Source organism: Callithrix jacchus, chromosome 6, assembly GCF_049354715.1.
Source record: "Callithrix jacchus isolate 240 chromosome 6, calJac240_pri, whole genome shotgun sequence".
NCBI lineage: Eukaryota > Metazoa > Chordata > Mammalia > Primates > Cebidae > Callithrix > Callithrix jacchus.
In genome coordinates, this window is record NC_133507.1 from 112,226,766 (window position 1) to 112,240,643 (window position 13,878).

At 39.6% G+C, this 13,878-nt stretch overlaps 1 protein-coding gene across 12 annotated transcripts in view; it reads left to right on the forward strand.

Moving 5' to 3' along the window:
• MYO1B (myosin IB) overlaps positions 1 to 13,878 on the forward strand; it is a 186,285-nt gene that overhangs the window by 72,325 nt on the left and 100,082 nt on the right. The window lies entirely within an intron of this gene.

Genomic DNA, 13,878 nt, shown 5'->3' on the forward strand with positions numbered 1-13,878 from the left:
TGTATTTGTTCATTCATCTAACAAAATTTTGAGTGTCCCATCTCTGCAGGTTTCAGTGATTTTCTCGGTGCAGAAAACCTGTTCTCAACATAAATTCGGAACACTGAAACTAATCCTTCTTTGGAGGAGGACGTATTTTGATGGGTGGGGGCAGAAGGGGACTGTGATAGGTAGCTGTTGATAGCTTTAGCAAGCCATGATGGAGGGAGCGCCTCGGACTTGAGGATCTAGAGAGCAGGGGCAGCCTCGTTTTTATCCCTTCTCATGCTAGGCACAGTTGCTGGCAGATTGTAGGCACTTGATACATCGGCTATGAACTCAAGAAGGAAGTGAGGATAAAAGTGATATTTGTTCAAGGGAAACCTAGAGAACTGACCATTCAGCTTTTGAAGACGAGATGGAATATCAACTGGGGATGGTAAGCTGGGTAAGAAGGATAGGAGCAGCATATTCTCATCAGTCAGCTCTGAAGATGACTCTCATTGCCTTTACTCCCTAGTTCAAGAACTAGCAAGGGCCTGCAATGTTACTAGTGCAAATATAATCACAGTTTGACTTTTAAAAGCAGATTTTAGGTGACTGTTTGCCTGCTTCTTCACATTGAATGTATATAGACTAGCATTAGAGAGAACTGCTGAATCTGAATAAAGCAAATGAAGAATTTTAGCTAAAGTATAAAATAGAGTCTCACTCCTCTTTAACTTTATTCTTTGAGTATTTTAAATCCACAGAGCTCTTTCTTTGTAAGCATATGAAGGTGTACTTACATATATGTCTACTGAAATAATACTTCATTTGATTTCCTCTTTATTTGGTTATTTATAAATAGTTGGCAAGCAAACATAGACTTTGAAAATGCCATACATTAATTATATCTCTTTTTTTGCATGAATAGGAGAAAAGGTGATGTTAGGATTGATTACACCAGTTCTTTTCTGAGCATATACCGTGTGTTGCACTGTGCGAGGCACTAGATGGTGAGTCTTAATTCCAACTTTCAAGAGAGAGAACCCATAAACAAAAAAGTCTCCGAAACTTAAAACACTACACATTACACACCGTGTTGCAAGGCTGCAATAGATGTAGAAACAGTATTTTATAGGTGTACAGACCAGGGACTCCTGGAGTGAGCTGAGAGGCAGGGAGTCCCAGGGAGATAAGCCAGGAAGAACAGCAGGGCCAGCTCCAGAGAAGGGCCTTGCTTGCTTTGTAATCTGTAGCACATCAGTGAGAAATCAAGCTTTTAGGATATGGTTCTGTATGAGTGTTACTTGCCTGGTTTTGACCTCTCTGGGTAACCAGAAATCAGTCTGGGTATGTAGAAATGGAGCTTTCATATTGAAGATACAAGCTTGGATCAAGCTTACATTTTGTAATAAAAATATATGTACTTTGTAGAGCTCCCAAGGACCTGATGCCTGTCTCCAGAGTACCCTGAAGCAGTCTCTGTTCTGATCCAAGGTCTCTTGCTCCTACCCAGCTGTTCTGGGAGGATTTTCTTTAGTCTTTTATCAGATAACTTTAAGCCTCTGCAGATATGTGGTAATAAATACTAACTTCCTGCTTGCAGATTCAAGTGTTTGCTTTTCTCAAAAATATATATGTAATCTGTGTGTGATACTGCCACACAGTCATTTTCTTGTAGCCACTTTTGAGATTTATTGACATGACTTAAAAACACTTTCAGGCAGCTATTTGAGTGCTCTGAGTATTTGGGTGTGTTCTGGAGCAGTGCTATCTGTGTGATGGAAGCATGCAAGAATTGTTTGAAACCCTTTGTATCAGGGCACTTTCTGTGTACCAGTGTTAAATCTTCCTCTAGCAGTCACATAGCTTAAAGCATGGCTGTTTAGTCACTCCTGGCCTAAAGTCCAGGGCCAGGCTCTGCTTGGAGTGATGGAGAGCATAGGAAACTTGTTAGCTGATGAGAGAGGGAGTGGCCTCTTTGCATTTTAGGCTAACTCCAGTAGGGAGGAGGGGGCTGCAGGAAAGACACCCAGCAGGCAGAGTGGTATATGATATTTTTGCTTTACCCATTCTTACGTGACCACTTTGAAGCCATTGTGTTATGCAGACATTTTAGCATTGAAAATACCATAAACATAAGCAATCTTAAATACTGTGCAGAATGACTTGGGATCTTGAGCTTCCTTATTGTTGAAACGTTTACTTTAGGATGGCATCCAGGACTGGGATAAGGGAGGGGGTGGGAGTGGAAACCATCTGGAAGATACATCCACATCAGCCCTGCTGTGTTGACCACAGTCTTCTCAGAGAAAGCTGTCAGTCACTGTAGGTCTGGAGCCTGCTCAGTCTGAGGGGGCTTCTCTCTCCATTGTCTGAATCATCATCTTCTGATGTCCTTTGAGTCACTGATTTTCTTTTTAAAATTAAGGCATGGCTTTGGCTAAGTCATTATGGAACTTATTTGTTTTCTATTTGGAAATCTAGAGCAAGGCTTTCTACATTTTGTCCCTGTCCCAAATTTGCAAGCCTTGTTTGAAAAGGTACATCATAAACCCTGGATATGGCAGGAGGAGAGTCTTCAGACAGTGTTGTGATTGTGACAGTCAAGATTGCTCCCCAAATCCGTTGACCTGCTGCTAAGACTTCCCTCTGGTGCCTAAGCAGAATAAATGCATTATGCTCACAATCACAGGACACTTTTGAATCATAGTTTTGGGGCACAGAACTGATATATTTTTGCTTTGAGTTCTAACAGATTTCTTACAGAAATGTTTAAAAAGTATGAAGTTAAATCTGGGGGACAAGATTAGAACTGGAAAAGGAGTCATGGTAATAAAAAAGATTACATATTTTGACAGCATTGTATCAAGATGGCTTGAGAAAACGCCTTGCTTAGATATAGAAATCCCCATTAAGAGGTTCCTGAAAGCCAAAAATGAGAAACCCATCTAAGACGATGGAAAGCTGGTGAGGGAAAGGAAAGGGTTTCTTGAGAGGTACTGGGTGCCTGGATGAGAAAAGCAAAATTTGAATTCAAAAAAATTATTTTTCAGGTCCTAGTATTCCTCTCATGCTTTGGGGAAAAGTTTTGTTGTTGTTGTTTTCAGCAGGTGACATGGACTAAATGACTTGTCCTCACATAACAATTACTTTCTCGTTAGATAGTACATGATTTCTCTAAATGGAGCTCCTGAGGGTAGGGACAGTATCCTTTGTATGCCTCTGCCTGGCACTCTCCTGACACATAAAATATTTATTGAATTAATGAGTACTGAATTTTCTTAAAATTAGTCCCAGAATGCTTCCTTCTGTACAGTATCATGATATGAATTTAGCTATAAACAAGAAAGACTATTTTTTTATTGTTTTGCCAATTCACTTTTCTTTCTGTACAATAATATATGCAAGCTCAGACATTTCATGATATATACACTGTGGTCTGTGTGTATGTATGTGCAAGTATCTATCTATATTCAGGCATCTCATTAATACTGGGAGATTTAATTGAATTTTGCAGCCACTCTATGAAATGGCTATAGATTTGGTTCTCCTAAACATGGATAGATTGGTGAATAGGTTGATTCTGTAAGGCGCACCCACAGATTTAGCTTCAGCATGGCTTTTAGTCTTTTACTGAGCACCTGCTGCATTTCAGACACAGGGCACTTTTATAGACATCCTCTGCACAGCCCTGTAAGGCTTGAAGCATAAACCAAAGCTTGAAGAAGTTGATAACCTTTTACTACTCCCCATTTTCTCTCCTTTATGCATTAAAAAGAAAAAATCAGAACAGTATGTACTTGGGGTTTCAGTTCAAATAGCATCTCTACCCATTGCCTTCCGCGATAACCTGAGCCAGATCTTTCTACACTTCCACAGTATATGGTGCTATTTAATTTAAGGTCCCCAGCATAGTACTTTCTAGGGTGGATGGGACACTGAGGGCTGTCAGAGTTAGAAGAGAGTGTTTTACATTTTAATGTTGTAAACACTAAAGCTTCACTTAATTAAGCAGTCTAACTATTTGAGGTGTGGATATGAAGTACCTTAGATCAGAATGTGTTTCAAAGTTAGACAAAAAAAGTGGATATGAGGTGGTGCTTTTTTAAGGCTTTAAATCAGTGGAGAACATCTGTCTGTAAAAAATCAGCAGAAACCATTCTTTTAAATAAATGCAACATTAAATTTAGCTTTAAGTTCTAAAGGTGATTAGCAAGGTCTGTGGAGTAACTTCTCTTGGGATAAGTGTTTTAGTGATTTAGTTGCTTGTAACAAAGTCATAAAAATTGATCATGAAATTAATTGAAATAAAACATTTTGCCAAAAAGTTTGGAAACATTTGTGTTGGGAATGTGTTTAAAGTATATTTACCTTGAGCCAGAAAAGTTATTCTCATAGACCATAACTGTGAGGTTATTTTAAAAAGAGTTGGATATTAAAAGATGATTGTTGGAATACTTTTGTTAAAAGAGATAGTAAAAATGCTTTAAGAACTTATTGAATTTGAATTAAGAGCCCCAATTGCGTATGTGTTCTTTTCCCCAGAATGGTATGTTTTGTTCATTTCTGGACTGGGGAAATAGCATAATTTCCTCCCTGCTGTCTGCTTCCTCCCAGCCTCTTTCCTTGCATATGCGTTGGGGTTCAGATTTTGCAGCTTTCCATGACATGCTTCTGTCAGTAAAAGTCATTTTTTTCCTTTTCCGAATATCTTCAGGAGCTTGCAGATATGTTTATTACCTTCTTCTACCCCCTTTTTTGGGAGGGACTTAGATGTCTTTCTTGTTAAATGTTAAATCTGTCCCTTCTAGAGGACAGATTCTCTTAATCATCATCCTTAGAGCCCTCACAGTGAATACAATGCCCCTTACCTCATGGGTATCCATGAGCTCCTTTGCGAGCCCCGCTCTTTGGATGACCTCACCCCTGCTTCCACACGCTCTTCCATTTTAGTTATTAAGGGATTAAGTCAAGGCAGTGGAAGCCATTCATGCTTCATTAATTTGTGCGATAACAGCCTGCAGTAGCAAGGGCAGATAAAGAAGTGGAATTAGCCTTTTTGCTTTTGACCTCTTGCCAAACCCCAACAGGATGCTCCGCTGTGGGGAACTTTCCCCCTGTGGTGGTTTCGTGCCTTGGGCCTTTCTAGGTACAGTTTTCTTTGAAGCAAGTGTCAGAAGGAAGTCCTCAGCAGCACAAGGGATTGCTACTAAATTCCAAAGAGCAGCTTCCAGGCCCTCAAGACAGATGTTTCCTCCTCTCTGCTTTTATATCTTAAGTCCAGTGCTTTTCCTTCCTGGGATAATTGAGTCTCTCTAAATCCCTTATCTACTTCCTAATGTGTGTCTCCAATACCTGGCTTTTGCAGTCCACCTTTGAGAAAGAGTCACTCTTTGACCCAGTCCACTTTCTCACCAGTCCAGTAGAGGGAAAGGTGCTTCTTCTGTTGAATGCCTCCTAGCAAGCTGGTTCTGGCTGTGGCAGACTTGAGGGTCTCCAATATGATTTGATAATGGTAGGCTCCCAAGCTCAAAAAAATTTTGGGGTGTCCCTAAGTTTCTTTGTCACGAGAGAATTACAAAAACCTTCTAAAATCTTGAAAGAAAAGTACCCCTTGTGTTTTAGATTGTTTTCTCTAACTAGCAGTGTGAACTTTTGAAATAATGAGCTTTGCTTACTAATTCTAATGCTGAAGTAGAAGAGATTCTTGTCTAATTATGCAGGTGTTATAGGAAAGGGATCCCAATCCAGACCCCAAGAGAGAGGATTCTTAGATTTCATGCAATAAAGAATTTGGGGAGAGACCACAGAGTAAAGTGACAAACAAGTTTATCAGAGAATCAGAGAACAAAAGGATGGCTGCTCTATAGAGACCAGCCGCAAGGGCTGCTGGTTGGCTTTTGTGGTGGTTATTTCTTGATCATATGTTAAACAAGTGGTGGATTATTCATCAGTTTTCTGGGAATGGGGTTCCTCCCCTTTTTACACCATATAGGATAACTTCCAGATGTTGCCGTAGCATTTGTAGACTGTCATGGTACTGGTGGGAGTGTTTTGTAGCATGCTAATGCATTATAATTAGTATATAGTGAGCAGAGGTCTCTTTCGTCACCATCTTGGTTTTGGTGAGTTTTGGCCAGCTTTTTTACCACATACTATCTTTTTTTTTTTTTTTTTGAGACGGAGTTTCGCTCTTGCTACCCAGGCTGGAGTGCAATGGTGCGATCTCGGCTCACTGCAACCTCCACCTCCTGGGTTCAGGCAATTCTCCTGCCTCAGCCTCCCGAGTAGCCGGGATTACAGGCATGCACCACCATGCCCAGCTAACTTTTTGTATTTTTGGTAGAGACGGGGTTTCACCATGTTGACCGGGATGGTTTCGATCTCTTGACCTCGTGATCTACCCACCTCGGCCTCCCAAAGTGCTGGGATTACAGGCTTGAGCCACTGCGCCCGGCCTACCACGTACTATTTTATCAGCAGGGTCTTTATGACCTTAGAGCTTCTCTTAATCATCATCCTTAGACCCCTCACAGTGAGTACCATCTTGGTTTTGGTGAGTTTCGGGAGAGACCACAGAGTAAAGTGAAGAACAAGTTTATTAGAGAATCAGAGAAACAAAGGTCGGTATCTTGTGCTGACCGCTTAGCTCATTCTGTGGCTAAGAATGTCTAACCTCTTGGGAATGCAGCCCAGTAGGTCTCAGCTTTATTTTACCCAGTCCCTATTCAAGATGGAGTTGCTCTGTTTTGAAGGCATCTGACACAGGGATTTCTATTTTTTAAAACATTGTAACACGTGAATCATTTTATATACACATGATATTCAGATACTCTGATTTTTGCCTCCTTAGTGATTACATTTGACTGTCAAGATTAGGCCGGGCGCAGTGGCTCACACCTGTAATCCCAGCACTTTGGGAGACTGAGGTGGGCAGATCACAAGGTCAGGAGATCGAGACCATCCTGGCCAATATGGTGAAATCCTGTCTTATTAAAAATAGAAAAAAAATTAGCTGGGTGTGGTGACACATGCCTGTAGTTCCAGCTACTTGGGAGGTTGAGGCAGGAGAATTGCTTGAACCCAGGAGGTGGAGATTGCAGTGAGCTGAGATCACACCACTGCGATACAGCCTGGGTGACAGTGTGAGACTGTGTCTCAAAAAAAAAAAAAAAGATTACAGTGTATTTTTGAGTGACCCATTTTAAAAAATAACATATACCTAGGTATATGTTGAGGCTGACCTAGGTAATCTGTGAAATTTCACAAAAATATTGTGAGATCTGTGTTGTGTAAACAAGTGTGATTCTAAAGGAAGAAGAAACTAAAATGCATATTCATCATGTCCTATTTTAAAGACTGGCTTTTGAGTTTTATTTGATGCTTTGCTGTTGTCATTCTAAAACAGATGTCATCTTAAAATGATTTATCTTGATGATATTATTTTTGTTTTGTAGCCAATAAAAACAATCCCTTTCCGGTTATGTAGTCAAAAGAAAGCAACACAGCCACTTATGTTTAGGATATAAGAATGTAAATGAAATTAGAACATTATATGTTGATAAACATTCTTAGAAAAAGTGATTGTAGCTCATTTCTAAGATAATTTTCAACTGCATTCTGCCATATGTAATGCCATGGCATAGCATCTTTATTATATTGGGGTGGCAATTAGGGACTTCTTTGAGATTAGATGTATGAAAAGAAAAGTGCAATACCTTTTAAAAAAAATAATAAGTTGTTATTGTATGGCATGTCTTTTTCTATCTTATTTCCTTTCAGCCTATCTATGATTTTTCATTTTATTTTATTTTTTAAGACAACGGCATGTCTTTTTCTATCTTATTTCCTTTCAACCTATCTATGATTTTTTTCATTTTATTTTATTTTTTAAGACAAAGTCTCACTGTGTTGCCCAGGCCAGAGTGTAGTGGCACGATCTTGGCTTACTGCAATCTCAGCCTCTCTGGTTCAAGCTATTCGCCTGCCTCAGCCTCTGGAGTAGCTGAGATTACAGGGGCCCACCACCATGCCTAGCTAATTTTTTTGTATTTTTAGTAGAGACGAGTTTTTGCCATGTTGGCAAGGCTTGTCTCTAACCCCTGACCTCAAGTGATCCATCTGCCTCAGCCCTCTCAAAGTCCTGGGATCACAGGCATGAGCCACTGTGCCTGGATTATTTTATATTTTAAATGTCATTCTTGTAGGCACATAGAGTTGAGTCTTGTTTTAATATTCATTCTTATATTCTGTGCCTTTTAATTGGAGTATTTTGTCCACTGACATTTAATGTAATTATTGACATGATAGGATTTAACTTGTCATTCAGTTATTTATTTCTGTTTTTTTGTTGTTGTTGTTCCCCTATTTTTGGTTTCTTTTGGATTATTTGAATTTTTTTTTTTTGAGATGGAGTTTTGCCCTTGTTGCCCAGGCTGGAGTGGCGCAATCTCAGCTCACCACAACTTCCACCTTTCACGTTCAAGCAATTCTCCTGCCTCAGCCTCCTGAGTAGCTGGGATGATAGGCATGTACCACCACATCCAGCTAATTTTTTGTATTTTTAGTAGAGATGGGGTTTCCCCATGTTGGTCAGGCTGGTCTTAATCTTCTGACCTCAGGTTATCTGTCCGCCTCAGCATCCCAAAGTGCTGGGATTACAGGCATGAGCCACCACACCTGGTTGGATTATTTGAATTTTTTATTTGTATAATTTCATTTACTGTTTAGTTATTTTGGCTATAGTTCTTCATGTTATTATTTTAATGGTTGTTCCAGGGATTATAATACACCTTAACATTTTAGAATCCATATAGAGTAACGTTGTTCCACTTTATGTGAAATGTAGAAACCTTTCACCCACTTAGGTTTATTTACCATCCATCTCCTCCCAATCTCATCTGTTAGGTGTGTTTTCACATTGTTTTCTTTTTGCTGCATAGTGCACACTTTGCCCATTGCCATTTATTTTGAAGAAAGGCTTATTTTTGTTCTCCACCTTCTCTTGCTCTGAAGCTTGGATTATTTAGGAATGCTTACCAATGCTGTGGCTAGGAGGGGTAACTATAATGTGTACATAAGTTCATTTACCATGTTTATACTGGCATAGAACAAGACTGCAGTGAAGCTCTTTAGGATAAAAGTACAATAACTATGAAGACTTATTTACCCTCAAGTTTTCCCTTAAGATGTGATAAGATGAATGTTATGTTAGGGCATAACACTAACTTGACAGTGATATCAAACTATCTACTTGGGGATATTCTCCACGTGGGCAAATATTTCTGAATTAAGAATGTGAGACAATTATAGATGTAAAGATGTGAGAAAGGCCAACTTAATGCCTCTCCTTAAGGAAACTCGAGGTTTCCATGCAAAACACACCACACACTTCCCTTTCTCCTTTTCCTTCTCTTCCATGCCCTAGTGGACCACCTCAGTCCTGATTGAGCTCAATGTGAAGTTAGAATTCGGGAAGCATGGAGGTTAGGCATTTTTAAAAACACTTTTTTTCGGGGGTTAGTTTGGAAACACCCAGTTTTAGGGCTAACCCAAAGCTAGAAAGGAAAAGAAATGGTTGAGACTTGTATATCTCAATTGTATATGGAAATTTTGAGACTGAACTATTTTGAGAGGGTTGAATTCAGAAGGAGAATTTCCTACTGTTATTTGAAAGTACTCTAGGGCTCAGGATTGAATGAAAAGGCATACCATTTTGAGAGCTTTTGAAGAAAATGACTTGAAATAAGATGGAAACAGTTATCTAAGTTCAGGTAAGTTTCCTGAGATGAATTTAGTTTTGTTAAACACTCTGAGTAATGGAGAGGTCCTGCTGCCAGTCCTCAGAATGGATTAGATTGGCTTTGGAGAATGATTTCTCAAGCAACTCTTAGGGAAGAGCCACAGAGAGGCTGAAACATGGGACCATGTTTGAAAGAGCGTAAGCCCTGGATTTATTTGGGTGTCACAAACATCTTTTCTGCTTTACACTTGAGATGAAACAAACCTAGAAAGGACAGGGCAGGGTGGAGAGCATGAAGTTTTGGGAAAAGAAGCCCTGCCATTGCCTCTGATGACCATGAAAGCAGAACTGCTCTGATGAACAGTCTGAACAGAAATAAGATGGGAGAGGAACATAAATACCAGCCGGACAATTGTGAACATGCATCCCAGCATTCCACCCCAACAGAAAATAACAGATGAGCCCCAAACCAAACTTCTAAAACCTTAAAGTTATAGATAGAGCTGTTTGGAAACATACTTAGTACTGGGGAAAGTTTGGCTCTCAAAAAACAGCCGTGTAGCTGATCTGGAAATGAAGGGAAGATGGCTTTTAAACATCAGGCTGACCCTATTCTTAGAGCTCAACTAGAGGACAGAAGAAGAGAATAAAACCATGCCCTTGATGTGGTAGAACTACAACCATGTTTACCGCTTATGCTGTCGTCATTATATTATAATTAACCATTCATTTCTGTGTGTGGTAAATAACAATGCTGACACGGTCACAAAATAATGTGAAGCATATGGGTCACAACTGTTTTTAACTAAAGACTTCTCTAAAGGTTTATTTAGGTTCCTTAATTACAGAGTGGCTTGGAAGACTGGCATGTGGTTTCAGTTTATAGTTATAAATGTTGGCGCTGATGATGGGAGCGTGCTCTTATTGCCAGAGAGGGAGGGGAACAAGTTTGGGGTGGGGGGCTTGTGTTCTTTGGGGCCCTCACTTTTGTCTTTTCTTTTTTTTTTTTGGAAAAGAAAGTGAAGATCTGTGTTTATAAGAAGTAAGTATGGTGACGTTTATACTGTATTTGAGATGGGTGTGCCAGTCGTTACAAGCCAATTTTTCCAGTGCTTAAGTACTTTAATTGGTAAATTTTCATGTCAATTTGAACTCAGTGGCTCTCTAGAATTTTGAAAGAATAAATCCCTTTTAGCCTTTGTCTTATATTAAAATTAAGCTCTCTGTTAGATAAATCAGACCCTGTCTTTGAGGACAGGATTAATATTTCATTCAGGACAGAGAAGAAAAAATAAGTATTCAACTTAGGTGCTTTAACTTAAAATGAACCCATGGCAGGGTCATTTGGTGATCCTCCAAAGCCTCCTGTTTGTGTGTATATGTGTGTGTGTGTATATGTGCCAGATGTATTACTCATTTTTGAAGTAATTTTGCATTATTTTGGAACTAGTGATAACTACAACACTAAATTGTAGTCTCAGGAGCGTGAGAAAAAGGTCTATATTCAACAATACATGAAGAATTTAGTGAATACATTTCATATATTGGAAAACTTGTATTTGCTGTAATGTGTTTTCTCCTACATTTCTTGCCAATGATAATAATGGAAGTGGTATCTCAAAATATTATCTGGACATTGGAGGAGCAGGAGGGGAGAAAGGCTCATAAAAAAAAATCTAAGCAATGCTCTCCTTCCCTGCATGAAGGTCATAGAAGAAATGAATTTCCCAATGCTTATCATTCTTCATGGAGCTCACTCCACTAGTGACTCTGCCACTGCTTCGAGAGACTCCACTCATTCATCCATCCCTTCATTTATGACTTGGTATCGGTTACATTTCATGTTTATGTCTCTGTAGCATAAACATGGCATAAAGATTAATTAGAAAGACTCTGCCTTAGAGGGCTTTATATTCTGGTAGGGAATAAGAAGGTATGTACATAACTAATTATAACACAGAAAGAATTTCTGACATTTATTCAGGGCTTTATAACTTTCAAGGTGCTTATATGCACTTTTATTTGATCTTCTAAAGTATGTGGCTGCATTCTTCATGTTGGAGATGAAGACACCGAAGTTCAGCCATGATCATGACTTGCTCCAAGTTAGGTAGGTGTTGAGATATTTATATAGGACCCAGAGAATGGCATCTGAAATGTTTTCTGCCTTTGTGTTCATTGTTTTCCACCATCCCCATTATGGAGTGGTGCACAGACTGGAGAATCAGAGAATGTGAGAGAAGGCTAAGGCCACAAGCAGCTATGGAGCTTGAGCAAGGCTTTGGTTGTACAGAGAATGGTTGAAAGGGCTTTGAGAGAGAGAAAGAGATCAGTGCACATGGTTCAGAGGAACAAGCCAGAACACGCTGTTATTCAAAAAAGACCCTGATGTCAAGATCTTATTACTTTTTTTCTGTCTGTCACTTTCTTTTATTCATACATTCATTCAACAAATGCACTTAACAGTATACAGCACTTACTACATGCAAGGCAGCAGACTCACTGATAAGGGAGTTACAAAATAAGACTAGGAGTGGCTATCCTGGAGGATCTCACAGTACAGCTGGAAGGTAAGATATGCTGGCAAATAGTTGTAAGAGAACATGATGCGAGAGGGAAGAAAGTGATTCACGGTATTTCTGGGTTCAAGTTTCAACTCTTCTGAGGATGGGATCGCAGGCTTCTCATGTAATCTCTTAAGACCATGTTTCTTTAGGAGGCTACCATTTAATTTGCAGATCTGTGTTGAGGATTAAGTCCAATCGTGAATCCTAGGACACTTTACCGGGCTCCTGGCACATTGAAGGTATTCAGTAAATTGTCATTATTTATGGTCCATATGCCTTTGGAAGAAAAGCCAAAGCCCTTGACTGGTGTGAACAGCTCTCTGTGATCTAGTTGGCCAGGTATACACTCTTCCTGTATCCCAGTCCTTCACCAGACTCCTGGCTGCAGACTGGTTGCTCTTTTATGCACTCTTGTCACGCTGTGGTCTCTGCAAAATACAGAGGTACTGTATCCCAGTGGTCAGTAACAGGGGTCAGTGCTGGCCCTGCTGTATCACACTGGCAGTGGACCTCAGCAAGTTATGTCTTTGATTTGTGATGGTCTTGTTGCAAGATTTAAAATGACTAAACGTGAAGAGCTTGGAGACAGTTCTGGTATGTGGTAAATGTTGATTTTATTAATTCTAATTGCCATCTGACTTTGCTGCTCGCTGTTTATCATCCTGCAGTGAAGCTCCCTATCAGCTCTTTTGTTCTTCATTTGGAACTTGCCCATCTCTCTCCCCAGCTCGTCTCATCTTCTCTTCCTTATGCTTTGCTTTGCCTTCCGGCTACGTGGAACTGCCCATAATCCTTCACTCTACCTCCATGATGTTTGGGCCTTTATTTTTGCCTAAAAGACATTTGTCTTGCTTCATTCTTTAGGACTGAGTTTTTCAACTCTTGGGTTTCTCTGAGTCTAGTCTCCACCCCTTTGTGTCTTGTTCTTCAATGTTCTTCACATACCTTTATCATTGGGCTTAATGTATTGGTTCCATTTTCTTTTTGTCTCTTTCTCTCCTGGTTTTGACAGAGAACTCCTGAAAGAAGGGGTCAGGCATTGTCTTTGCATTCCCAGCTTGTTCTTGACACATAGTAGACTCTCAACAAGTTCTTGTTAATAAATGAAGTGAGGACTTTACCTATTTTCAATACAGTATCTTATTGTCAGAATCATTTTTTCAATTAGCTGAAAGGGGCAAAGTTTGCTTTAGTAAATTTTGAGGTGGGGAACAGCAACAGGAGCACTAGCCTGGCCTTAGATAGAGGCCCTTTGTCATCCGAAGGCAGGGTTAGAAGTTTGGGAAGTTTGGACCAGAAGAAAACCCTGGCAAACCCAATTTTGCCTCTGGTGGATCTTAGAGTTTCGTCATTTGTTTGTAAAGGCATTAGTTCTGTATTTTGCTTATTGTAGTAATAACCTATTTGGTATTTGATAGCATTTTTCTAATGTTTGGAAGGATTTTTTTCCTTCATTATATTGAAACCTCAGTGTATTGTCTTGAAAAATCTCAACATTATCCAATTATGGACATATGGTGTAACATTTTCTCCTTGTTTGTCCAAGTTACCTGGATTTTAGTGTAACAAGCCATAAATGTAGCTTCCTGGGTTAAATAAAGC